Source organism: Camelus bactrianus, chromosome 9 (genome assembly GCF_048773025.1).
Source record: "Camelus bactrianus isolate YW-2024 breed Bactrian camel chromosome 9, ASM4877302v1, whole genome shotgun sequence".
NCBI classification, from domain to species: Eukaryota; Metazoa; Chordata; class Mammalia; order Artiodactyla; family Camelidae; genus Camelus; species Camelus bactrianus.
In genome coordinates, this window is record NC_133547.1 from 41813019 (window position 1) to 41840136 (window position 27118).

The following is a 27118-nucleotide window of genomic DNA, read 5'->3' on the forward strand; positions in this document are numbered from 1 at the left end:
ACAGTCTGCTGCAGACGGTGATGTCATGGAGGGAGCACTTAGGGGCAAGAGGAGGAGGAGGGAGGAAGGAGGAGGCAGCTGCCTTTACTGCTGGGTCCACAGAAACCTGCCCTGGAAGGTACTTCTCTCCTGATGCCTACCCTCCCTGCACTTGGCAGGCTGGGGAGCTGGAATGCTCTGAGCTTTTGCAGACTCATCTTTCATCTCCAATGACAGCTCATTAAGGAGTAGATGCTGCCTCTCCCCTGCCAGGTCTTGGGGAAGGTTGAGGTCGATCAAGGCTCCTGAGGCCAGGAAGAGGGAGGGGCCTGTGGCTTGGCCACTATGGAGAGGGGACAACGCAGTCAACTGGGCATGAGAAGAGCAGCGAGGGGCATGAAGTCAGCCCTGCAGGAACAACCCTCTGTCTGGAGGTCACATAAACATGGTCAGCTCAGGGCTTCCTTGGTTCGTAGGGACTGAACTAAAGTTCATTAATGTTTGCTCTCAGGCCCTTTGATTGCGATGGTCTTGTGTTTTGGAAAACATCCCATGAAACCATGGCTGGTGGCCAGTTTACCTTCCAATGCTTATTTGAGTTCTGGAAGGAGCTGGCTTGGGAAAGCCAAATGAAATTTTAACTCTCCCAAGGAATGGCCATTGAGGGGCTGACTGGGAGTTGATTACCTTCAGCACAGCTAAGAGAAAATCCAGAGTTCCTGCCTCCGCTCCTTTATCCAACCAAATATGTTCGATTTGGGAATGTCGGTGGCCCCATCTGAGCCTTGTTTTCTGCATCTGTAAAATGGAGAAAATTCTCATCACACGATGCTTTTTCTTCTTTTGCTTTTTCTTTTTATGGTATCTGTGTGAGATGATGAATGCTAGCTAAACTTATTGCAGTAATCATTTTGCATAACGTGTAAATCAAACCATTAGGCTTACACAGTGATGTATGTCAATTATATTTCAATAAGACTGGGGGAAAAAATGGAGAAAATAATGCCACTCACTTAACTGACATTAACAGATATTTACTGATCAATAAAACTGTGTGCCAGGAATCATGTTAATTAAATCGTTAATTTTGAGATGAATAAGACATGGTCTCTACCATCGAGGAACTCACAGTCCAATCTACCTACCTGTATCAGACTCTCTTACGTGCCACTTCAGATCACCCTGGCCTCACCCAATGTACCTTCATCTCATGTACCACTGAAGCTTCCAGGTTTCTCTGAGCTCCACCTGACTTTCCGTAGCCACAGCCTAACAGTGCCTTGCCTTGTGCCCCAGCTGCACAACTCTTGCCTCCTAAATTAGGGCTTTCCTGTTGACATCATGGCATGGAATATCTCAGGACCCAGCTTGGTACACACACACATGCCACCCAGAAATCCAGGGGAGTTAGTGCGTAGGGGGCAAAATCTTGACCACTAGGAGAGGGAGCCCATGAGTAAATTCTTCCCCAGTTCTCTCTGGATGAATGTTGCTAAGATGTTACTTACGTGGCTTCTCTCACACTATGCTGTGAAGTCAAGTAATCAGTCACACTTTATAGCAGCCAGTTGGTAACATACCCTCGAAGTAACTCTCCCCTTCCCTGCGCCACCCATCTTGATCTCATTACTCCCTGGGATTACACTTGCTAACAAAGTAACAGCATATAAACCCTTGTCTCTACTTTTCATTTTCAGTTTCTGTTTTCTTAACTCAAGCTAAGACAGTTGGTAACAGGAGTAAAAAGCTGCCCCTAGAAAGTAGACTCTCAGGATGGGATTTTAGAGGTGGATTACTCAGAGTCTGATGGCAGTAAGGATCCCACTGCTAAGAGCGATCAGGGTGGAGATAACCTGGACCACACAGTGAAATAAAAATACTAAACCTTCACTTCATGTTTGGAGATGAAGTGCAGGATGAGGTATTGACATTTGTGAGGGCTGTGGTACTGGAAAAGTAGAGAAGCACTGATAATTATACGGAGTGAGCTGGCTTTTGTTAACTGCAATGGAAACCTGGACTAAAGAAAATGATAGGGCGGGGAAGCTGCCAGCTCAAAGCACCACGTGAAAGCCAGAGGCCTTTCATGGCAGCTGTAAGGAGACTTTCATTGCCTAAAGCTTCAGGATACACAATGCTGAACCAAGCCCAGGGTGTAATTGTAAAGGTGCTATACCTGCCAATAAGCATACATGCTCAGCTTCCACTCTCCTACATTAGACTCAGGGCTCAGGTAGGAAAAAAGAGAGACTGTAAAACCTGCACTGGGGGCGTCTGAGTGGGTAGGTCTGAGAATCTCGAACCCTCAGATTCCTCAGAACCCTGCAAGCTGGCAAAAGTAGTTCCTTCTCCCTTGCCAGGGGAGAAGAGCCTCTTCTTGCCTGGGGAGCTCGTAACAACTTTACTTGAGGCAGATGCTTTGCAAAATGATGACTGTTCTCTTCCAAATCCTCTGCTATCCCTCAGAGCCCCCAGGAAAAGAACCAGGATCAGATCTCAGCACAGCTTGAGCAGTGAAGCACAGTCACATGGCCTACAGTAAATCAGGTGGAGATTTTGGAACTTCCTTGGTGTGATTTTGAAGAAAGGATCACAAGGGATCAAGAAAGCAGGAATGTTTAATAAAGGATGCCCTTTATAAGACTTAAGAACCCACCTAAGCATGTCCTCCAGGACGGCCTAGACAACAACCTCTTCACGAAAGCATTAAGGAACACTTGGGTGAGGGGGGCAGTAGCATCTCTGAGAAGCTTAGCGGTGGTTTTTCCCTGTAAACTAAAATTGCTGTTGGGAGAGGCTGCCATGGAACTGAGATTCCTAGCAGCAATGAATTTGATAGGATAGAGGGGTGGTAAAAGTTAAGTGGCTGCATTTAACCATTAGAGGGTTGGTGGACATAATTACTGTATTGGGCAGCAAGGCCAGAGTAGAAATCAGATTGCTTTGGATGTTAGGAATCTATGACAGTGGTGGTGATATGCTGGCAGGTGTTTAACAACCAGCTCTCTGAAGGAAAACAAAGACCTTATTTGTAGCATTTGCCAGGTTCCATGGTGGAAATAGTCCCACCGTGGCCATTTTCAAGCTACCCATCTGACTTCACTGACCATCAAGTTGAGAAGAGACATGTACATTCCGTTCTTGTGAACTGATATGAACTGGCTTCAGCACACCACTGGGAAGTGGCTAATATATCATGATGCTCCTAGAGTCTTTGAGAGTGTTTCTCAACTTGCGTATAAAAAAAATGTTCAAGAGCTGGTGAGCAGAAGGCTGTCATTCAGCCATCAAAGTGGAGAGTCATGGTCTCTATTTACTTTCTTGATCTAAGGCAGCACACAGACACAGAGCCCACTGATTGAAGATAGGACTGGGTGTCCTTGAGTGAGAACCATGCAATGCCACTGTAAGTACACGTGGTAAATATTCCTCTGATTCCCAACAGGGACACATGGCCCTTTGCTAGAGCATATCCACACTAGGGAAAAGCAAATACCCTGACCTTTCAAGAACTGCTGTAAATGGATTCTGACATTGACCCATGGGACATGAAAGGCCATCACAGTCCTAAAGGTAGAGAGTTCATGGAAGCCAGGTGATACACAGAATCCTGGCCTTAGTCCTAGTCTGCAGACCCATTCTATGGTTGTATCCCTGGTCTCCAAGAGTATAATTGGGGTAGAGGTACTTAGCAGCTGGCTGAGTCCTCACAATTGCTCTCTGACCTATGAAATAAGGGTCATTAATGGAAGTCATGGCCAAGTAAAAGCCTTTGAAATAGACTGACTCCCTACCTTCTGCACTGACCAAAACAGTAATCAGACACATAGACCAGAAGAAACTGCAGAGCATAGTGCCACCATCAATGGTTTAAAAGATGCAAGAGTGATGGTCTCATCAGACCTTCATTTAGTTTACCTGAGTGGAGTTTTGTCCCTATAAAACACAGATGAATGTAGGCATTTGATGGTCGACAACCTTAAGTAAATAGTAACTCCAATCAGAGTTGCTGTCCTGGGTGTGATCTCTCTGTTGAGGCAGACTCACGCAGCCTTTGGTATGAGCTATTGAGCTGGCTAATACATAGTTCTCAATCCCCATCAAAAAGAGGATAAAAGCAGTTATCTGTTTATGATAGAGACAGCAATTGTCTTTCTTCAGGGCTATGTTAACTCTCCATCACAATATAGTCCACGGAGATTTTGATCACCCTAAAATTTCACAAAACATTATTATGGTACACTCTTAATAACATCTTACAACTGGACTCAGTGAGCAGGAAGAGGCAACTATTCTAGATGCCCCCAAGACACGTGCATGCTAAAAGATGAGAGAGAAGCCACAGGAAGACTCAAGGGCCTGATATATTGGTAAAGTTTCACAAGTCCAGTGGTTTGGGGCATACCAGAACATTCTCTCTAAGGTAAAGGTCAAGTTGCTACACTTTGTACTTCTTACCATTGAAGAAAGCCAGTGCTGATAGACTTCTTTGGATTTGAGGATAGAATATACCACACTAGAGAATAATGCTCTGACCAAAATTTTGGATGACTCAGAAAGCTGTCAGTTTCAAATAGGGCCAAGAACAAGAGAGCTCTGTACCAGCCCCAGAGGCAGAATAACCTACTGCCATTGGGGATGTATGACTCAGCAGATCCAGTGGTGTTCAGGATATCCATGGTGGACAAGGTTGCAATTGGCAAGCTTCAACAGGAAAATTAAAGTCCAGAACTGAAAAAAAGGCCACACCTTCTGCAGCAGAGAACTACTTTTCATTTGAAAAACAGCTCCTGGTATGCTACTGGATCCTAGCAGAAACTAAATGCCTGACCTTGGATTATAAAGTGATTATGTGACCTGAGCTACCCATCATGAGCTGAAAATTATCATATCCACCAAGCCATAAGGTCAAGAGAACACAGTAACAATCAACTGTCTAATAGAAATCATATTTTTAGAATCAAGCAAGCTCAAAAAGACCAAATAAATCACCTGGATACGTGGCCCAGAGTTCCATACCATTTACCTCTAGTGCACAGATGTCTCTTTCTCCTCTCAAACCTATGGCCTCATGGGGGTTTCCCTATGACAACTGATGGAGGAGCAAAAAATGTCATCCAGGTTCACAGATGACTCAACACAGTATATTGATGCTAATAGGAAATGAACTGCTGTCACAATACAGCCCCATTCAGGGATGGCCCTAAGTGTGATGGAGAAGAGAAATTGTCCTAGAGGACACACCTGGGAGCAGTACACTTGTTCATCCATTTGGATGGAGGGAGAAGTGGCCTGAAGTGTGTGTGTATATATATACACACACACAGACTTTTTGGTATTGGTAATTTACTTGGCTGGTTAGTCAAGCATTGAAAAGGAGAAAGTTTGGAAAATTAGAGGATGAAGTCTTAAGGAATGGGAACAAAGCATGCAGATCTTCCTGTTTGAGTTAATGCCCACCAGAGTATTCACCACAGAGAAGGCTCTGAACAATCAGGTAAATGGGTGTCACATCTTGTGATTGTTATCAAGCTTTTCTACAGCCATTCCAGTGTTGGCACAATGATCCCACTAACAAAGTGAACATGGTAACAGGGATAGAGGTTATACACAGGACCAACAGTATGAGCTGTCACTCACCAAGGCTGGTCTACACACTGCCAATGCACTAATCCTTTGATATAATACTATTACTCAAACAGATTGGTCAAGCACATGGTAGTGGGTCAATTACACTGGACCCTTTCCACCCTGGAGGAGACAGGAACCATTATTATTGATCAATTCCTTCTGAATAGCAGCACTGAGAGCTTATACATGTCTAACTTACCAACATGGTATCCCATATGACATTGCTAAGACCAAAGGACTTATTTTACAACAAAAGAGGTGTGGCAATGAACATGTGACCATTAGTTTTATTGTTTTTATCAGGTACCCTGTCAATCAAATCTGCTGACCTAGTAGATTGAGGGAATAATCGGTTAAAGAATAATCGGTTAAAGACTCATCTTAAGTCCCAGTTTAGGAATAATACTTATAAATTCAGAACATTCTCCTTTAGAATGTAGTATATGTTGAGCCAAAGACCATTATATGTTGCTGGGATCCAACAGCTACAATACATGGACTCAGGAGCCAAGAGATGGAAGTGGGATTGGCCCTCTCACCCTCACTCTCACTGACTCCACCCTGCAACTTTAGCTTCTACTAGGTAGGAGAACTTATTTATCAAGAAACAGTGGGGTAAGCTTCCACTCAAGGACACAGTAAGGACTACACTGAACTTGAAACTGTGACTGTCGCCTGCTCTTTGGGGTCCTCATGCCATAGACCAGCCACCAAATTCCTGAACTTGTAAGGGTAATCAAAATTTCTTACTGTGAGACTCCAGAGTTGCTTCTAAATAATGAGAATAGGAGGAGGGAGGGGGCAGGGGGAATATGTTGGGGAGCTAAGAAACTTTACTAGGAAATCTCTAGTGCTTCTGTGACAAGTTATGATGGTAAATGGGCAGCTGAAGCAACTATACCTCTACAAGAGCTCAGACTTCTTGTGGATGAAAGTCTGGGTCACTCCACCAGACAAGCAATCCAGACTAACTGAAGTGTTGACCAAGTTTAAGGGAAATCTAGCTAGAATAGATGATGGAGGAAATCATGAGTATCAATCATACTCTGGTTTGGAATCAGAACTAGCAAAAGGGACTCTAGCTTGTTTCATTAACCCTCCTGCTTTCACTCTTTTGCTCCTGGCCACCACCTTAAAAAAGACTCTCAGGTTATTTGGACTTGTACCTCAATTCTCAGGAGAGAATTAAGGTAATTTTGTTCTCATAAAAATGGAGGCTCCATATTATAAAATAGGATCCAGATATAATCAGGAGCACAAGAAGATCTGAGCAGTGAATGGGGTGGACTGTATCAGACCCCTCTTTTGTACCACTTCTGTCCCTTGTTTCAGTCATCACTATGTTAACTAGCTCTGCATGGGATTTTACCAACTCTAAGTGGATATAGTCGTACGATATCTCACCTTCCTATACTGAGCTTTCTTGTTGTCCCCAAGGCTTAGCATGCTGCAAGGTCTGCTGGGCACCCACATATTTGACACCAAAAGGGGGGTGGAATTAATGCTCTAAAGGGCAAATCTTTGACTAGTTAGAAAAAGGAGTCAGTGGATACATTTTTTCCCCTGTTTCCTCCCAGATTGACTATCCTTAGACGTAATTTACATAGCTTCTCAGAGAGCTATGCCATGAAATCAAACCGTCAGTCACATGCAACAGCTGCCAGCCCCATCCTGCATCCATATATTGGTGCTCTCTCTTTCCCTGGTTATCTCCCATCTTCTCTCATTCCTGCTCCCTGGGCTTGATGCCCTAATAAGTGGGTGCTGCAAGAGCTTTCATCTCAGGCTCTGCTTTCAGGGAAACCCAGATGAAGACACTATTTGACAAAACTTCTCTGAAGATTAAATTCTGAAAAATAACAACAATCAAAGTGCTTTGCAAGCACATTATGTACCAGCACATTATGTAAATATTAGCTTATAGTTACTGGGTCTATTTCAAGTTTATATTATAGTTAAGGTGGAGTGGAAAATCCATAGGCTGTAGAGCAGGAAAACATATACTCCCTTGTCTCCACTTCCAGTCCATTTCTTTGAGTCCTAGTCATCCTAATTTATAGAATATTTGTCACTCTACCTACTGTCTTTAAATTTCAAGGGTCACCTTCTCCAGGAAGGTTCCCGGATTGATCCAGCTCCTTTTCCAACCAAATGGTGATCATCACCACCACAAACAAACACAATCTGACACTACAGTTTTATGGAGACCCTTGTTGACTATGACTTAGTCTTGTGTATTACATGTGAGTTCCCTGAGAGTAGAATCTGTGACTCTTGGGTGGGTTAAACATTAACTAATTAATTAATCTGGACTCTGCAACAGATTCTCCCCTAGGATGGCAGATTTTTCTAACATAGTGGGGCTGATTTGTGCAAACTCTTGTACAAGGGACCTGAGTCCCTCTCTGACCTACAACCTAAGTATGATCACAGGGAGTCAGTGCAGCGTGGGGAACAGTACTGGAAAGACCGGGACTTGTGGTTAAAAAGATTTCCAATCGGGTCCTGGATCTGCCACTTAAATGCTAGATGATTCTGTGCCCAGACAGTTTGTTTATAAAATGGGCATGCATCTATTCAAAAGCATCGCCCAAGAATTGTTATTGTGCACACATAGGAGGCATACTGAAAACTGATTTTTAAACTAAAACTGAAAAAGTTTCATGCACCTGTTAACTGGAGTTATCATTGTTCTTCATGTAGACCCTGGAGACAAAAAAAAAAAAAGAGAATGGGCCTCTTTTACTTGAAGAATTTGTTTTGCAAGTCACAGAGCACAACGAGGACCTTTTCTGACATTTGACTTTACGACCAAGAGATTTTCTCTAAACAGCTGGGATCAGGAGAAGTAAGAGGAATGTAGCAAACAGAGCTTTGGTCTAATATTTCATTTTAACCAAAAATAACTTATATTTGTAAAACATGTTAGCATTTACAAAGTACATTTACAAAGTGCATCTCATTATTTCCTCACCGGTCTGGGAAGCAAGTATAGCTTTCCCCACTTTACAGATAAAGAAATTGAGGTTAAGAGAGTTTAGACAGCTGGTCTGAGGTCTCACAGTATGAGACTGGTGGGTATGGAACTCATTCAGCACCCCTGAGTCCTGAGAACATGCTTTTCCCCTTAAGACATACTAAGCTAAACTTGATCCACTCTGTGGCATTTTTTGTGAGGTTTTTTTGGGGTTTTTTTTTGGCATCCTGTATCCAGTTTCAGATCTGATATACTCCTGACCCTTTGGAGAAACCAGTCAGCATGAGAGGGAAAAGGAATATTCAAGGTCTTCCTAAGATCCTAGTGCAGAACTTGGGTGCTGCTCAACACCTTTGAGAAAATAACAACAAAGACCCACACATTTCATGTCTGTCTCATTGCCCATTGAAGCTAAAATTATGGTCCTGTCCTTTTGGAAGAACCACCAACCCAAGAAAATCAGCCAAAGTTCAAAGCCTCCAAACATCTCACAGACTGTTCGTTGGTCAGGGAGTGAGGTGACTACACCCAACTCCATTCTGGTCACCGGGACGCTTGCTCAGGTACAAAGATCTTCATCTACATGCACGAGACTTTCTGCCAATGCTTCCCTCTTTGGGATCTGGCTGTATCTCAAGGTTGCAGGAGAAATGAGTGGGTCCTATTTAAAAATGATTTCTCAGGAAAAGGAAGAAAAGAGGCAGCATACGGTAAATGGAGTCAAATTCCTTTAGCATGGCTCTTTGGAGGGAGATGGTAATTCACCAAATGCAGGACAATCTTTGCAGCTGGCTGGGGCGGTGGGACACCGTGGAGTAATTGAGACTGAATTACAGAGACTTCGATTATGTGATTGGGTTTTCTGTAAAGCCACCTGGCTGACACAGGCCACTTGCAGTCTTCTCCCTGGGAGCCAGGGTAGTTCTCATCAGCTCAGGTTTGTAAATGACTCTTCCCTTTCATTAGCAGCCCCAGGATAGAATAGAATTGGTGGTGAGATTTTAATGAAGTGTTTAGAATCCTTCACTGAGGCCTCTGATAGTGCTGGAATACATTATCTCCCTTCTGTACACCAAAGGGAGGGCACCCAGGTCCTTTGGGGGTCATTCATCTATCACCCGACTGCCCTTCTTGCAGATCTTCTTAAAGATTTGTAACAGCAGAGGAAATGCTGTTTTCAGAGCTGTTTTCCTCCCCTCCTTCTATTGAGGGTCAAAGCTACAAAGCATAGGGCAAGGAGAAGGTTTTCTAGAATGTGACTTTAGAGTCAGAGCCCAGGACAAAGTGACAACAAAATAGTATCAAGAATGCCACCACTTGAAGGGTCAAAACTCCCCGACTAGCTGCTGCCTCCTCTGTCCTGCCTTGGTGCTCAGCGGGGCACTGCTGAAGATTTCCTGGCAGCAAGTAATTGAGTGAGTCACTGACCCTGAACCTCAGAAGCGAGAGCAGAGCTCTCATGAACATTGTGCTTCTGGCCAATGAGCTTTTTCCATCTATGGCTTTGCCTATTGTTCTTCAATTGTCCTCTTTTTCTGTTTTGTTTTGTTTTGTTTTGTTTTAATAAATGATTATTTTGTTTATTGAGAGGCTATAATTAGCAGATGTCTAAAAACATGTATTTTACAAACTTTATCTCAATTAATCCTCAACAAACCACATAAATAGTGTTATTTCCATTTTACCAAATAGGAAACTGAGAATATGGAGGTTAAGAAACTTGTCCAAGTTTATACAGATAGAAAGTGTAATAGAGCCAGAACTTGAGCATCTCCATAGAGTGCTCTTCCATGGCCGTATTAACTTCTCTGTGTCGAGGGTACTCTCTAAGCCCTGGCCCTGGTGGACACTCAACTTCTCAGGATCACTGCATACTAAATTTTAATTTCTGTAATACCTGTACAATAGGGTTTGTAATAGATATCATAGTACTATGATTATTCAAAGCGGGGGCTTTGGAGTTAGATATCTCAGGTTTGAAAATTATTTTTTCACTTGGTAGCATGACCTTGGACAAATCAGTTTTCTTCCCTGGACAATACTCTCCTCATCTGTAGAATGAAGATAATAATAATTTCTACCTCATAGGATTATTGTGAGGAATACATTGTATAATACATATAAACACCATGCAATATCCCACACAGCAAAAGTATTTCATAAATGGCCATGGTGATAACAACGATGATGAGGAGGCAGGGGATGAACCATGGAAGAGCTAAGGAAAAACATATGAGGGAAAAGGAAAGAGGGATGTCTGGAGATGGTGCTTTTGTCTCCATCTCTAGAGGAGAGGTGATGGTGATTGCTTAGTATGTTAGTTAGGATTCTCCAAGAAACAGAACCAACAGAGAATGTGGGGTGGGGAGAGAGAGAGAGAAGGAGAGAGAGGGAATAAAAGAGGCATTTTGAGGAATTGGGTCATGTGGTTATGAAGGCTGGCAAGTCCAAAATCTGCAGGGTGGACCAGCAGGCTGGAGACCCAGGGAAGAGCTTGATGTTGCAGCTAGAGTCCAAAGGCAATCTGCCCTCTTCCTTGTGGAAGGTCAGGCTTTTTCCTCTTAAGACCTTCAACTGATTGAATGCCACTCACCCACGTTATGGAGGATAATCTGCTTTACTCTAACATTTAAATGTTAATCTCATCTGAAAAGTGCCTTCACAAAAACATCTAAAGTAGTGTTTGACCAAATATCTGGGTTCCATAGCCTAACTAAGTTGACACATAAAATTGACCATTGCACCTAGCATTCATTTCCCAATTTAGATATATTTGTTGTCCAACCAGAGCCTCCAGCAAAGACCACAGTCTCTCCCATCTAAGCAGAGGTAAATAAATAATCCCGGAAACTTGGCCTCAGTGCGGCCAAGGGTAGAAAGAAGGAAGGAGATGGGGCACGGGCTGGCCCTTAATGGTACAGTGATTGGTATTTTCATGCTTCTTTCCCTGCATGAGATTCCTTCTCTCTCCGTAGCTTTTTAACAATGTCACCAAGCAAACAAATTAACCATGCAGGAGAAGGCCATGGGCAGCTGAATATTTAAGGGGAGCTGCTACAAATACTTTGGTCAACCAGCCCCTAAGTTATAAAAGAGAGACCAGCTCTCTCTACCCAACTCAGTCATCTCCATCTGCCCAAAAAAGAATGATCTAGGTTATATGTGTTGCAGTCTCCTGGAGAACATACAACAGTAACCTTGGGGATGGTATGAAGATACAAAGAAGTCTTGGCAGGCTGAATGACGGTCTGACTCTAATGCAGTAAATCGTAATGGAAATAAATGTACAATTTCTCATTTAGGTTCAAAACAAAACAACATACAATAAAACATCTACCAGGGAGGATTCAAAGAGAACTTCCAGTTTAAAATTGAACCTAACATTGACCAGTGAAGCCTTTATCAACTTCCCCACTAAAATACCCATGGAAACATGGATAAGGATAAAAATTCACAATGTTGGAAACAAAGATTGATGGATGACTCAGCGACAGAATCTGGAGGGAATCTCTGCTTTCTAAGAGGCAAGCAGAATTGGAATGTAAACCCCTTCCCAGGTTTAACCTCATCACATGGAGGTTTTGCCTCATTGTGGCAGAGCCTGCTGGTGTTCACCTCTTTTTCCTGGGTCCACATATTAGCTACATTTTACAGCCTTCCTTGCAGCTGGATGTAGCCACATGCCTGAGTTCTGGTCAATGGAATATGAGCAGAATAATATGGGCCACCTCCAGGACTGGCCCGTAAAAACCTCTCAAGCACAATCCTCCATGCTTTCTTTCTCCATCCTCTGATTGAATGGAGAGGGTTCCAAACATGTAGAAGTGGGTGGAGACACAAGATGGGAGGGTTCCAGGTCCCTCTATGAGTAGAACTAGCCTCTGACCCACTTCCCGACACCAACACACACTGAACTGGGATGTGACTGATAAACGATCATCTTATCAATAAACTGAGATTTTGAAATTGTTTGCTATAGAATATCGTCTACCCAGATACACTCACAAAGTGGAGAGGACCTAAAAAGTTTGGAAAACATGATGTATTTGTCATTCTCTGGTTCCTAACTGATACTATTAGGACCCACTTAAAAAAAAAAAGAGTTGTGGTAGCTGGAAGCAACAATAAGAAAAATCTTGGCTGCTATACATACTGCTAATTATAATTTTCCATCCAGTCATTCATTCACTAAATATTTATTATGTATATACTAGTGCCAGGCTGTGTGCTAAGTACTCTGAATACAGCAGTTAACAAAACAGACAAAGACTCTATCCTTGTAGAGCTGCCAGTCTAGTGGAACATGCCAAACACGAAACAAGTCATTACTAGTATGAATGAGTTCATGGAAAGAGACATTATAAAGCACCTTGCGGGGCAGGAAGTGGGGGTGTGTCTCACTTAGACTGTAAGAAAGTGAGTTCTAGTATGTCCATTAATACAGCACATCAGGACCAGAAACAGGAGCAGGAGAAGCTGCGTCACTGAGAATCAGACTGGAAGTCAGGTGCAGGGGTCTGTCCACTGACTTGCCCCAGTGCACAGAGAGGAGGCCGAGACGGTCCACACACCTTGCCTGTGGGAAAACACCAAGCCTGGGAGTCCCTGCTTTGCTCAAGGCGAGCAAAAGGCTCAAGAATATGGCTGATAGGGGGCCTAAGGGAAAAGAGGAGTGTCACCCAGAAGACACAGAGAGAGGTGTACTGGTGAGCACCTGCGGAGCTCTGAGGCCCAGCTGGGGGTTGCAGAGGGCAAAGGGAGAGTAGATCAAATTTTTTTCTATTAGAAATGTGGTAAAATTATCAAATGTACATCAAAACATTTGTAAAAGAAAACTAGTGATTGATGATCCTATTTCATCTGCAATCATATAAGACTTATGATCTTTTCATCAAGACAGAAAACTAAAACCACTACCATATCCAAATAATCTGTGCCACAGCCAAACTTTAGTCACTCTACCTCTACACCTCCAAAAATGATATACTACAGGACACAGAAGAAAATTTCCAGAAATAATCTGATGGTTTTAATAGAATGCAAAAATACAGTACCTCCAAAAAACATGAACGAAAACTCAGTACACAATGAAATAAAAATAAAAGAATGTACTTAAAAGAGAGATCAATGATATATGGAAGAATTTGAAGGAAGGTAAAAGTGTGTATTAAAATAATTAGTCTACTTTGGAGGTAAGTAACAAGCTGGACCTTTTTTTTTTAATTGTAGAAAGGAGAATCAATAATTTGAAGGACACATTTGAGAAACACTCCTAGAATTTAGAGTCAGAAGGCAAAAAGGTAAAACTGAGAGAGGACTTAAAGAAGACTGTAAGCAGGTTTGCTGAAATGAATTGGGAAGGGGAACAAAAAAGAAATGTTTGAATTTTAGTCTTAAATATGGGACACCCAAAGATGATATTTCACTGTTGACTTTAAATATTCAGTGAGACACAAAAGTAAAAGTACAAAAAGCATAAAAATTAAAAGTACACTTTGGAAATGTAAGAGTATTCAATGTGGTACCTATGATTTTAAACACTGGAGATGATTTTTCAAAAGCAAAGGGAAATAAAGCCTAAGTGCCAAAGGATAGGGAAAAAAGTTATAAATAACCAAAGCATACACAGTGGATGTTTGTTTTTCCTGGCTGTTCTGCATCTGGCTGGACTCTGGCTCCAGGGATGGAAGCTGGAGGGATCAGAGCATCCTTTCCTTGGCATCTGGCCAGGTATGAATCTTGGGCTTGGCCTATCAGATGCTCCAAACTCTGGCTCTGAAAGTGAGGAGCGGCACAAAGTGCAGGTGCAGTCAGAGATTGTTTGGGGGTGGAAATAGTTCCATACGAAGGTGGCAGGAACAGAGATCCAGCTGCAGGGTTCTGGCATGACCCCGGAGCATGATCTCATGATCTCAGCTCTGTCTTGCCTTCCATAGTTCTTACTTATTCTCTAAGTCTGGTTCTCTATCTCCCCAGTCAGCCCACAATATGTACTTTTCCTGCTGCGTTAGATAGATTAGGTTTCTGTTGTGTACAGATAGGAACCCAGCTGCTATAGCATACAACAAAAAGATAGCAGTAAATTCAAAAAGATGTTATCACCACAAAAATAAATAGGTTTAAAAATCCCTTTCAAAAGACAAAAAACTCAAGTTTAAAATTTTTAAACTCAAGGGAAACACTTAGAATAAAACAGATCAGGAAGATAAAAAGTAAAAAGGTTGGTAGAGATACATCAAATAAATGCAAATTAAAAAAGCAAAGGTGGGATGTTAATACAAGTCAAAGTTGAATGCATAGCAGCACTATTTACAATAGCCAAGACACAGAAACAACCTAAATATCCATCAACAGATAAATGGATAAAGAAGATGTGGTATACAGACACAATGGAATATTATTCAGCCATAAAAAAGAATGAAATAATGCCATTTGCAGCAACATGGATGAGCCAGAGATTATCATACTGAGTGAAGTAAGCCAGACAAAGACAAATATCATATGGTATCACTTATACATAGAATCTTTAAAAAATGATACAAATTTTATTTAAAAACCAAAAACAGACTCATAGGCATAGAAAACAAACTATGGTTACCAAAGGGGAAAGGACAGGGAGGGATAGATTAGAGGTTGGGGATTAACAGACACATATTACTATACATAAAATAGATAAACTCCAAGGACCTACTGCATAGCACAGGGAACTATATTTGATTTCTTGTAATAACATATAACAGAAAAGAATCTGAAAAGAAAATATATATTTATATGTGTATGTATAACCGAATCACTTTGCTGTACACCAGAAACTAATATTGTAAATCAACTACACTTCAATTTAAAATGTTTTTTAAAGGATTTAAAAAAGGATTCACAGGTTAAGTTTATATTTTTACTTTTAGCCACACAAATTATTTTATGAGAATAAATTAATACAAAAATTAAAGCAATACAAAAATATATGGAATAAAATGTGAACATTCTTCCTTCAGTTCTCTTACTCCCTTCTTGAAAGGTAAGTTCTGTTAATTACGAGGTGTGTACATTACTAGCTCTTTATCCATGTCTAGATTCACATAATCACAAGACATGACTGGGGGTTTTGTTACGCCATAGTTTGGCAGTTGAGGTGCATCTCTGAGATCTGGTGACAGTCTCCAGCCACAGCACCTTCAGGCTCCTGCCTTGTTTCAGCCAAGGTCATGCTCTTCCTGGGCAGCAGCCAGTCCATCCCTGAGCACAGAGGGAACCCTGGGGCCTGGCTATTTCTGCCATGTGGGACTCCTCTAGGAGAACTGTCTGCACCAAATATTTCCGTTGTGCTGGAAACTTCCTCAGAGCTGCACCACAGCCTCAGGCTCTTCCTAGACCATCTCCCTTCCTTCCTCCTCCTCTTTCACAGGGTCACATCTGCATCACGGTGTGAAGGCTTTTCCTGCCTACTCCAGATCTCCCTTCACTGTCTTTCACGAGCATACTTCTGATTAATCTCCTGCACTTTTAACCCATTTTGGCATCCAAATGACACAGTTGGTTCCAAAAGTGGTCCAAGAAAACAGGGGCTGGAGATGGGGCTTTGAGACTGGATCTCTTACTGCTCAGAGGGAAAGGAAGACCCTATTGGGTGATATGTGGGGCCATGGCTAGTCCCTGGCACCAGGTAGGGGCTCCATTGTTAAAGGGGAGGAGAACATCCTGGCACTTAAAGGGTGCAGGGGACCAAGGCATCCAAGGTCACTGGGACTGGCAGCTTATTACCAGGTTGCACTAATGTTCTACAGAGGCACACTGAGCCCCTAAGGGTTAATAGTTAAAAACTCAGTTGAGAGCCAGGGGTTTCTTTGGTAGAGGCCATTATCTCTTGCTGTGGGAGAATGGATATAACTCAGGATCTCATAGTTAGGGTCATGCAGTTTCAAAGACCATTTGATGGCTCAGCCAAGGCAGTTCTGTTGTGCTAAGGTTAGGGCCCTTGCTGGGAAAACCTGGGACCCTGAGAAAGGGGGTGGTGCCTTTACATGGACCCCTCAGAGGACTGTCTCTGCAAACCCTGTTGAGCCTGCAGAGTGGCCTGCCTTCCCTATTCAGAGACGGGACTTCCCCTTCATGGGAAGGTACTGCAGAGGCCTCTCTCATACAAAGCCACAAGGCCACCCTTCAAGAGCTGTCCCTACTTCCTCCTGGTTGCCATTGTGATAACTAGGTGTAAATCTCAGCATCCAGCTGGGGAAAGCTGGGCCTGAGAAGGGAGGAAAGAGATTGTACTCCAAAGGAGCTGTAAGAATTAGCTAATCTGTTCAGGCAAGAGCCAAGGAAGTACCCACAGGATGGAATGTTTAAGACGCATGCTCAAAGGGACTGGACAGACAAGGGTTCATTGACTTTGGGGCACTTTCTCAGGAAATAAAAGTTAACACCCTCTGGTAAGGACTGCACGGGACAGGAAAAACTATCTTCTATGGTGACTCTTAGAAGCTTAGGAAAAAATGAAGTCCCACACTGAGCAAAGTTGAAATGTATAAACTGCTAGGGTGGATGGAGGCAGAGATAAAGGCTAAGGGAAATGAGGCCAGAAGACTCACTTAAGGATTACATGACCTGGGAGGGCTCAGGCCATCAGGAGTGTTCTGGGGAGAGTGCTGCCTGTATCACTGTTAAGTTCAGTTGTGGCTCCTCTCTGCCGGCCAGGGCTAACGGTAGGAGAGGCAGTCAGAGCACTTGGCTGATTAGCAGTAAGGGAGATGCCCTCCAAGTACCCTCATGGCAAGCAATAGAAGTCAGGTGACAGCGTTTAACCACCAGAAGCCAGAAAGTTGCAATTACTATAATGACTGGCACAGTCAGGGTGACAGCCAAGGGATCTGACCCACAGAGAGTTATAGGGATGGTAAAAGAACTCGGTGCTTCTAGGGGCAACGCAGATGGGCAGCCAACAAGGGCTCTGCTCAATATATGCAATCAAAAGAAAGTAAGAATGTATTATCAGGAGGAGGAGGTCAGATCTGGAAATTCTCTGATGATGTGGCTGGGGCCCCAGGATGAAGGGACCTGCAACAACACGGGAAATATATGCGATAAAGACTCCTTCAGTCCTTCCCCCAGAGGGGCCTAGAGACATTTACTTGAGTATCTGCACCCTGGAAAAAGGTAAATACCCAAACATTTCAAGGACGTTGGACACAAGTTAACAATGACACCCTGACCTGTACAGATGGGCCCTGAATTACGATGAATTACGATGATTCCACTGACAATTTTTTGACTTTACAACAGTGCAAAAGCAATGCACATTCAGTAGAAATCTTAGTTCAAAATTTGAATTTGGATCTTTTCCCAAGCTAGCGATATGTGGTACGATATTCTCTTGTGATGCTCTACAGCAAGCCGCAGCCCCTAGTCAGCTACACAATCACAAGGCTAAGCAATTAATACAGCTGCAATCATTCCATACCCATACAACCATTCTGGTTGTCCTTTTCAGTCCAGTATTAGTAGATCATAGGCATGTCTCCGAGATGCTGTGGGTGTGGTTCCACCACAATGAAGCCAGTATCGCAATAAAGCAAGTGACACAAATTTTGGTTCCCCAGTGCATATAAAGGTTATGTCTACACTATACTGTCGTCTATTAAGTGCGCAATAGCATTATGTCTAAAAAACGTAAATATCTTAATTTAAAAATACTTCATTGCTAAAACATACTAACCATCACTTGAGTCTTCAGCAAGTCATAATCTTTTTGCAAAAGTAACATCAAAGATGATTGATCACAGATCACCATAACAAATATAATAATAAAAGTTTGAAATAGTACAAGAATTCCCAAAATGTGACACAGAGACATGAAGTGAGCAAATGCTGTTGGAAAAATGACATCAACAATTGCCCAATGCAGGATGGCCACGTACCTTCAACTTGTAAAAAATGCGGTATCTGTCAAGTGAGATAAAGCAAAGCTCAGTAAAACAAGCTATGCCTGTACCTGAGACACTCAACACTCTAGTATAAAACAGGCTTTGTGTTGGATGATGTTGCCCCGCTGTAGGCGAATGTAAGTATTCTCAGTGTGTTTAAGGTAGGCTAGGCTAAGCCATGATGCTCGGTTGGTTAGGTGTATTAAATGCATTTTCGACTTATATTTTCAACTTATGGTGGGTTTATCAGGATGTAACCCCATCCTGAGCTGAGGAAGATCTGTACCTTCATCATGCCCCTGTAAGACTGGGGGCACAGAGGGGTGAGGTAATCAGTGCAATCTTACCAGTCTGCCTCTAGTGGTCCACTGGGTCTGTGAGCCCACCTGGCGGTCATTTCCCTGATCGCTGAGTATATCATTGGGATTGACGTAACTGGCAGTTGGAGTAAACACCACAGTGGGTCCTTGGCCTGTGAGGTGAGAACTTATATCAGGGGAAGACCAAGGGGCAGTCCCTGAACTGACCCCCTTTGGCCAACATAGTTAATAAAAAATAAGAGAGCATCCCTGGAGGGAAGGTGAAGGTTAATGGATGCACAATGGTAGGTCCTTTCATACCTCTATTTAATTCTCCAGTCCGACCCCAGAAGAACCTGGATGCATCCTAGAGGACGACTGTAGACTCCCACAGGCTCAACCAACTGGTGGCCCCGGGCCCAATGGCTGTGTCAACGTGTCTGCCAGAACAGTAATAAGGCATAGAATATGCGCCCACTGATGTGGCAAATGCAGTCACTTTTTTAAATCAAAACAGAGTTGATTTACAATATTACCTTAGCTTCAGGTGTACAGCATAGCAATTCAATGTTTTTATAGATTACACTCCATTTAAAGTTACAAGATTATGGCTATAATTCCCTGTGCTGTACAATATATCCTTGTTGCTTATCTGTTTTATACATAGGACTTTGTATCTCTTCATCCTCTACCCCAGCCTTGCCCCTCCCCTTCCCTCTTCCCACTGGTAGTTTGTTTTCTGTATCTGTGAGTCTGACAAACACTGTGTGATATTACTTATATATGGAATCTAAAAAATAATACAAACAAAGGTATATGGCAAATGCATTCTTTTCTGCCCCAACCAAGAAAGAGAATCAGAAACAGTTCACGCTTCCATGGAACAGATCATATTAGTTTACAGTTTTGCCCCTGGCTTATTTTACTCTGCTACCTTCTGTCATAATTCCAGCCTAAGGAGATCTGGAACATCCAGTCACGCCACAGAGCATCACGCTGGTCCATGGTGTTGATGGCATCAGGCTAATTAGATCACGTGAGCAAGAGGCGACCAGTGCACAGGAGGCACTAGTCATACATGCTCCAGAGGATGGAAGACACACCCTAGGAAGATCAGGAAGCTTCTCTTTCTTTTTTGTCTCACACTAACAGTCAACGTCAGACTTGATTGTAACATCTTAGATACAGCCCCATTAAGTCTCAGAAACAACATAAAGATCCCTATTATCACTCACTATTATGTATCAGTGTTTTGAAAGCCCTAGCTAATTAAATGACACGATGTGCAAATAATAATAAAGATAACTAAAATGTGATTGTATAATACTATGTTCCAGGCACCGCTTCAAGTACTTTTCAGGTTTTGCTTAATTCACACAATAACCCTTCAGTTGCTGGTACCACTTGGGATGACACTATTATTATACCCATTCTACAGATATGGAAAAAAGTCACTGAAAGGTTAAATAATTTACCAAGGTGGGTAAAGGTAGTAAATATTGAAAAGCAAGAACATGATCATCACAATTTGCAGGTGCCATGACTGCCTTCCTAAAAAGCCTGAGAATTAGCTGGAAACCATTAAAAGAGCACTGCTAGTAACAAGTCCTCTCTCCCACCCTCTCGCTCTCCTCTGGGATGCTACGGGAGTCGTCAGGCAAGGCAGATGTTTAACTCAGTCCTGGCAAGAAGACAAGATGCCTGTCTTCCCCGTTTAGTCATCTTGATCTTTAATCGCCCCCTAACCTACCCAAGAAGTCTGTCTCATCTTTACTTGGCTCCCATTTGCAATCAAGGGTTGAGCTCCAAAGACATCTGGAGTCTTAAAACCCAGTAATGATAAACAGAAACAAACGCAAAGCAATGAACTCCTTAAGAATCTCTGACCTTAGATGATGTGCATCTGTAAGGCCCTGAAAGCTCCAGTCCCCAGGCTTAATTACGCTGATGGGAGACGGGGTTGGCAGAAGTACCTGGCTCTTTAAGACCCAAACTCAGACTTCAGTGGCTGCCAGTGGGTCAGGCCCTGGATCACAGCACCAGCATCTATACTTTCTCAGAGAGCCAAGCCCAGGGCCTGGTAGCCTGCCTGAGAGGAGTGCTTGCTGAGGCAGCTTAGAAAGGGCTCAAAGCAAACTGGGGCATCATGAGGACCCTGGACGTCCGTGGAGGCAGGAGCAGTGGATAAGGGGAAGAAGGAATAGAGGGACAAGCGTAGTAATAAAGCTGGCCCGACCGGCACAAAAGTCACTATCCTAAAGACATTGGGCCTTGGCCAGTATCAGGACCCCTGATCATTCAGTAAACAGAGTGCCAGAGTGGAAAAATGACTGCACCAAGATCCAAAAGGCCCGCATTCATGTCCTCCCCCAGCCTTTAGTAGACATGAGTCTTTTGGTGATGGCCTTGATCCTTCTGAGTCCGTGTGCTCCATCGGACGGTGTGGGAAGTACTGCATAAAGCAGCAGTGGAGATTGCTTAGAGAAAGGTGAGGGCCTATTTCCCTGCCTTGATTTTAATTAACTTCAACTTTCCAGCCTTTCTTGGGGATATGAGGCCCCAGTCGTGGTCTGAGGTTTCAGATCTTGTGCTCAATGAATCTTCATTAAAGGATTTACCCTGCCTGCTCTGTGGAAAACACCACCTAACCTCAGGCTCCTGGAAGAGGAAGTATCTGTCTGCATTCAGTACAGTAGGATTCAAGAAATGCACGGTTAAATCTATAAAATGGACATTTCTTCCCTGACTATTTCACAGGGTTGTCATGAATATGAAAAAAAAAAAGGTATTCAGTGCTTTGTAAACTGAAAAGTCTATACAAAGGTAAAGAGCTTGTTATGGCCATACTGATGTTCCTTAAAAGCACCTCTCAGTCCTCCTTACGGAGCCATCAGCAGGTGGGCATGACGATGCCTTTCTCAGTGGTGCTTGTGAGGACTACGGGAGATGCCGTGTACAGAGCGTGTGGACAGTGCTCGACCAACAGATATCAGGCAAGACCACTGAGATTCCAGGGGCTCAGATCCGCACCGCTCCTGCCCTCCCGCTTTCCCTTTTTCATTCTTCTTGTGACCTGAAGGCATTTGCAGATGGGCCAGTTCTGATCCTGGAAACCTGTTCCTCACTCTGCCTTCTCCTTCCCTCTCCTTAACAGCCTTCCATCTCCACCACATGTGTTCCCAACTGACGAGGTGCCACACGTTTTGTCTTTGGATGTGTGAACACTGTTCTGCCCATAGGCAGGGCGGGAGGGGCCTTTAAAAAGAAATCAGGGTTAATCACCCATTTGTCCTGTCCCTGGGGAGCATTTAATCATGTCAAGTCATGACTGCACCCTCCACCTCTTCCCACCCCTTCCAAAATGATAATGAGTACATTTCACACCCGACCTGTGATCTGAAGACTCTAGACCCATCAAAGGCTGTCAGCCACACCTATCAGGGAGACTGAGGCAGAGTGAAGCAATAAAGAGCAAATAGTAGGGAAGAGGGAATGAGTAAACCAAACAAGATGGAAGATTCTTTCCTTAATCAGAAGATCTCACTGCTTCCTGGGCCCCTGGGCCCCTGTGCCATGTCCAAAGACAGGACTAGGGAGTGGAGGGCAAGGAAAACTCTGGCTCTGTGGTAAGCAGGGGACACAGTGGTGAGAGGGTGCCTAAAACACAGTCTAGGAGCCCCATCGAGTAGGAATGCCCCCTTCCCCCGACAAGTGGTTGCATTTTGAAGGAGGCTGGATGGATTTGGAGCTCTCCCAGGTCCTGACCAGGAAGCCCCCATCCATTTCCAATTTGGCGGGGGGGGGGGGGGGGCGGGGAGAGAGGGGCAGAGGAGGGGACAAAAGTCAGGTAGTCACGAGAGGCTGAGCTGAAATAGGAGGCAACAAGGGTAAGGAGGGTATAGTCTCTGACAGCCAGCCGGGAGAGTGGGGAATAAGGCTGAAGGCTGAGTAAGGGTGAGCCCACCCACTCCAGCTGCCTTTCTGTGCACTGCCAGCCAGATTTATAAGTCCCAGCAATGTGTCCTGCTGGGAGAAATTCAGCAGACAGGATGTGGCGATTAGCACTTCAATTATGGCATGAAGGTGACTCACCTCTCAGGAGACCAGGGGACTGGGCAACCACTGAGGTTTGTGGGTGTGGGCGGTGGAAACATGGAGAGGGAAGCTACTCTCCAACAATCTGTCTTCATCTTATAGCCAGTCCCTGAGGTGCCTTTGCCAGCCCGAAGATACAAGGGTAATGTCCCATATAATTCCCTTGGTTTTGAATGATCGACACAGGCTCTGCCCCACGCTCCCTTCCCCTCACTCTCTCTGCAGACCTCATTTCTGCCTGGCACCCTCCATACAGGGATGAGCATCTGAACTCTCTTGGCCAGGAGTCCACCGGCTCTGAACTCTGCTTTGTACATGAAGGTGGTGGCCAGCTGCCCTCAGGGCAGCCTCCTGTTCCTTGTTGACATCGGGACCAGGGGACAATCAGGACTAAAGCTGCCTCCAGTGACAAAGCTGGAAGCGGCCCAAGGCTGTAATCAAAAGCTCTGCTGTGGGGAAAAACCTGGGTTCAAAGCCTGCCTTGAAGATGCAAGGGGCCACCTCATAAATATTCTGTCTGTGCGAGAGATTGCTGGCCCATCGCTCCATAGAGGGCAGCTTACTGTGCTCAGTATCCTTAAGAGACCTGTGGTGCAGCCTGGATCTCACCCTAGATTAAATGAGTGAGAGTTTTCACCTGTAGCCCATCTTTTCTGTAAACCTTTGCGGGGGAAGTGTGTACCCTTTGACTTTTACTCTCAAAGGCCCTACACCAGGGATCTCTTCTCCCAGCTCATCCTTCTCTTCCCCCTTGTCAGTCCTCCAATATGTTCTCCAACCTTTAAACCTAGCATGCAGCCAGCTCCTCAGGACTACACAGAACTTCTCTACAGGTACCTGGAGAAGACAGTTTCCTATTCTGTGTGATTTCACAGTCACTGAGAGATCCATTTCTTGGTGGTACTTCCTGTGCCAGTTGCCAGAGTGTCTAAAATCTTACCAATAAGACACATTCCAATAGGATAAGGCAGGGTGTCTCCAAGAATGCTCCATTAGGGTGAAAACACCCTTGCCAGAGATAAACTCAGTGGCTTGTCCTTTACATCCCACTGCAAATTCACCTCCTCTCTCCAAAATAGTGCTTGAGCATTCCTAGGTAAACCAGGGCCATAAACACTCACAGTTCTGGATATTACAGACGCAGGAAGGCAGTACTGCTATTGGTGGATATTATGAGCCAAGAGGTAAAGTTAGACTCTAATCCCAGCTGGGAGAGCTTGGACAAGTCACTCAACCTCTCTCGTTTCCACCTACAAATTCTCTCTATTCTAACTCTCAAGGAAATCATCAGAACTTAGTAGAAATGCTCTGAGAACACACACACTTCAACAACTCTTTATTGCACCTTCACCACATGCTGGGCCTGAAGAGAGTAACCGGAAATTCTTGAATAACTGAAACTTGGTCCTTCCATGCAAAGTGCTTTGAGTCTAGTAGGACAAATGGTTAGCATCAGTGTACTAAGCACATCAATAATAGGTTATGCTCAGGAGTATAGGAGATCCTAAAGGGCCATCGAACCCAGTCCCAGATGCAGGCGGTAGGCAGAGGAGTTAGTTGTCCCCTGATCTGGAAGACTGAGTGGAACAGACAAGGAGAAGGGGGCAGGCAGAGAAGAAGGCATCCCATGCAGAAGGATGCATGAACAAAAGTGTGGTAGTAGAATACTGAAATCTATGTGGGTCAGTGTGACCAATTAAGGATTCCTAGAGTTTAAATTATGAAGAATGAAGTGTCAGGAAATATGACAGAGAAATACGCAGGAGCTAAACCATGGAGGGCCTTTTGTACTGTTTAAAAAGTTTGGAGTTCGTGTTTCAGGCAGTTTACTCCAGAAGGGTCTTAAGCGAGTTAAGTGACATAGTTTAATCATGGATCCTTCCTGCAGCAGTGTGGCAAGTGGATCAGAAAAAGATGGAGAGTGCAAAGTTCTCTGCAAGTTAATGGCAATGGGAGGAGGCATGTCCAGTTCTTTTGACCTAACAGTTTAACCAGGATGCTGATTGAGAGCTGTCATTGCCTAAAAGTTACGGCTGCTTGGCCACACACCAGTCTGGGGCCCCTGAAAGGACTTCCAGCAGCATATGCAGAATGTTTTTCTAATAGGTTTTTCAATGCCCAGCTATCCTAGGCACAAAGAAATAACCTGGAGGGAAGTCTCTGGTAGGTTGCCACAGGTCTCTCTCCTGTGCCGTCCTGGTCAACATGTTTGTAATAAACTGGAAGAGAGCCAGACCTTTAGGTGACACAGCTGAATACAATAGATCATGTACAACATGATAGAATGAACACTCTAAAAATATTCTCATTGGCTGGAATAATGGTTAAAGCCAATTAGATCAGTTTAATCAGATAAACGTTAAGCCTTGCTCTTCTATTTCTTTAAAACTAATTGTATAACTACAAGATTTGGGACACCTGTATTGATGGCAGGACTATTTATTTGTTCATCCAATGCCTACTGAGGACCTGCTATATGTCAAGCCCACAGCTCCCTGTGCTGACTCCTATCACTATACATGCTACATTTTATTAAAATTAGGTCTTCTTCCCTTCTAGGTGAGAAACTAAGCCTCATCTTTGTACCCCAGAGCCCAAGGCAAAGTACAGAGAAAGGCAAAGTCTTCTTGAATGCCTACACATGCCTGAACTTTTCCATCCATAACCTGTTTTGTTCTTACAACAATCCCACTATATTTATTTTATAGATGGCAAAGTTAAGGCCTAAAGATGCTAACTAAATTGCCGATGGTCTTGTTGCCTATATTTCAAAGCTGACATTGAACAGAGATCCAACTGATTCAATGGTTAATTCACTTTCCACGACACCATGCTGCATCCATGTTACATAAAAGCCCAGGACCATGCACTGGTGCTGAGCTGCAGCCAGACTGAATAAGACTGATCCTCTCCTCGAGGCCTGGCAGTTTTGTAGGTTAAATGAGCAAGACCTGGGGTGGGGGAGGTAAGGTAAATGAGAAGGTTAGAGTTGGGCACAAACCCCATTTGCACCTCCATTCATGTATAACTGCTCGGAAGGTAACAGTAGCAGAGGCTGCTACAACAGGATTATGGAACCCAGAACAAGGGCTGTGATGGCCTGGCTGTGCTCTGTTCTCCCTAGACTATATCCAGACTCTGGTCCAGTTCCAGCCAAGACACCTGTTGGGGGAACAACTACCAACTAGAAATTATTGAGAAGACGTTCAGCGTGCTAAGGGTCTAGAAAGTGTGTCATATGAAGAATGACTTGGGGGAAGGTAATATTTAACCTGGAGAAGAGCCAGCTTAATAGGCAAATAATTGTTGTCTTTGGATATTTGAAGATGCAATTGCACAGCCTTCCTGTTATTTATGTAGACAATTATTGGTGCATGTGCACTGTGATTTCTGAATGTTGGAAGGGTTGTGGAGCAGCAAACTAACACCAGTTGAGTTTATCACCATGGGACAGGCACTTGTATGCATCTAATCTAATTCTCATAGTAGCCCTGTCCAGTCTTCTATTTTATAGGTAAGGAAGAGCTTAAGAAACTTGTCCAATGTCACATATGGTAAATAGCAGAGCCTAGACTTGCACCAAAGCTTGTGTGTTGTGACTCTCATGCGGCAAGCTCTTGTCTCCCATCGTCTCCCTGTGAGTACGTGTGGTCGTACAGGGCATCTGCCATGGGTGGGCATCACACAGGCCATTTCCCGACATGAAGAAGGGGGCTTACAAATTCAGAGAGAATTCCTGCCCACCAACTATATCCTTCAGTCCAGAATCCAGAACTGAGTCAAAGTCAGGCCCTTTGATGAAGGTGGGTCCAGCTCCTTAACAAGAGGTCCAACATGGGTCCAACTCCTTAACAAGACCTTCAAGGCCCTTTCTAGCCTATCCCCTGCTTACCTCCACATTCTCTCCTCTCAGCATCTGAGCACCCCCACCTCCTCCCTCCACACTCTCAGTCAGACCACTTGCTCACCTTCCCATCCAGGCTTTGGTACAAGCTGTTCCCTGTGCCTAAAATACATTTACCACCCCCCTTTGCCTGCTGGGTGCCTACTCATTGCTTAGATCTGAACTTGCATGCCACCACCTCTGGGTGACCTCCACCCTGGGCTGGCTTCAGTGTCCTTCCTATGTCCACATAGCGCCCCCTGTCTATCTGTACCCTAGCACTTTCCTCACTGCTGGAGCTATTCTATAACCCCTTGAAGGTGGGGTCAGTGTCATG

The 27118-nt window shown here is 44.0% G+C and overlaps 1 protein-coding gene across 5 annotated transcripts in view; it reads right to left on the reverse strand.

The window, feature by feature from the left end:
- KCND3 (potassium voltage-gated channel subfamily D member 3) overlaps nucleotides 1–27118 on the reverse strand; it is a 526784-nt gene that overhangs the window by 302299 nt on the left and 197367 nt on the right. For all 5 annotated transcript variants that reach the window (XM_074370165.1, XM_074370163.1, XM_074370164.1 and 2 more), the window contains one exon: nucleotides 667–777. The gene's annotated coding sequence lies outside the window, so the exon portion shown is untranslated. The remainder of the gene's footprint in view (nucleotides 1–666; nucleotides 778–27118) is intronic.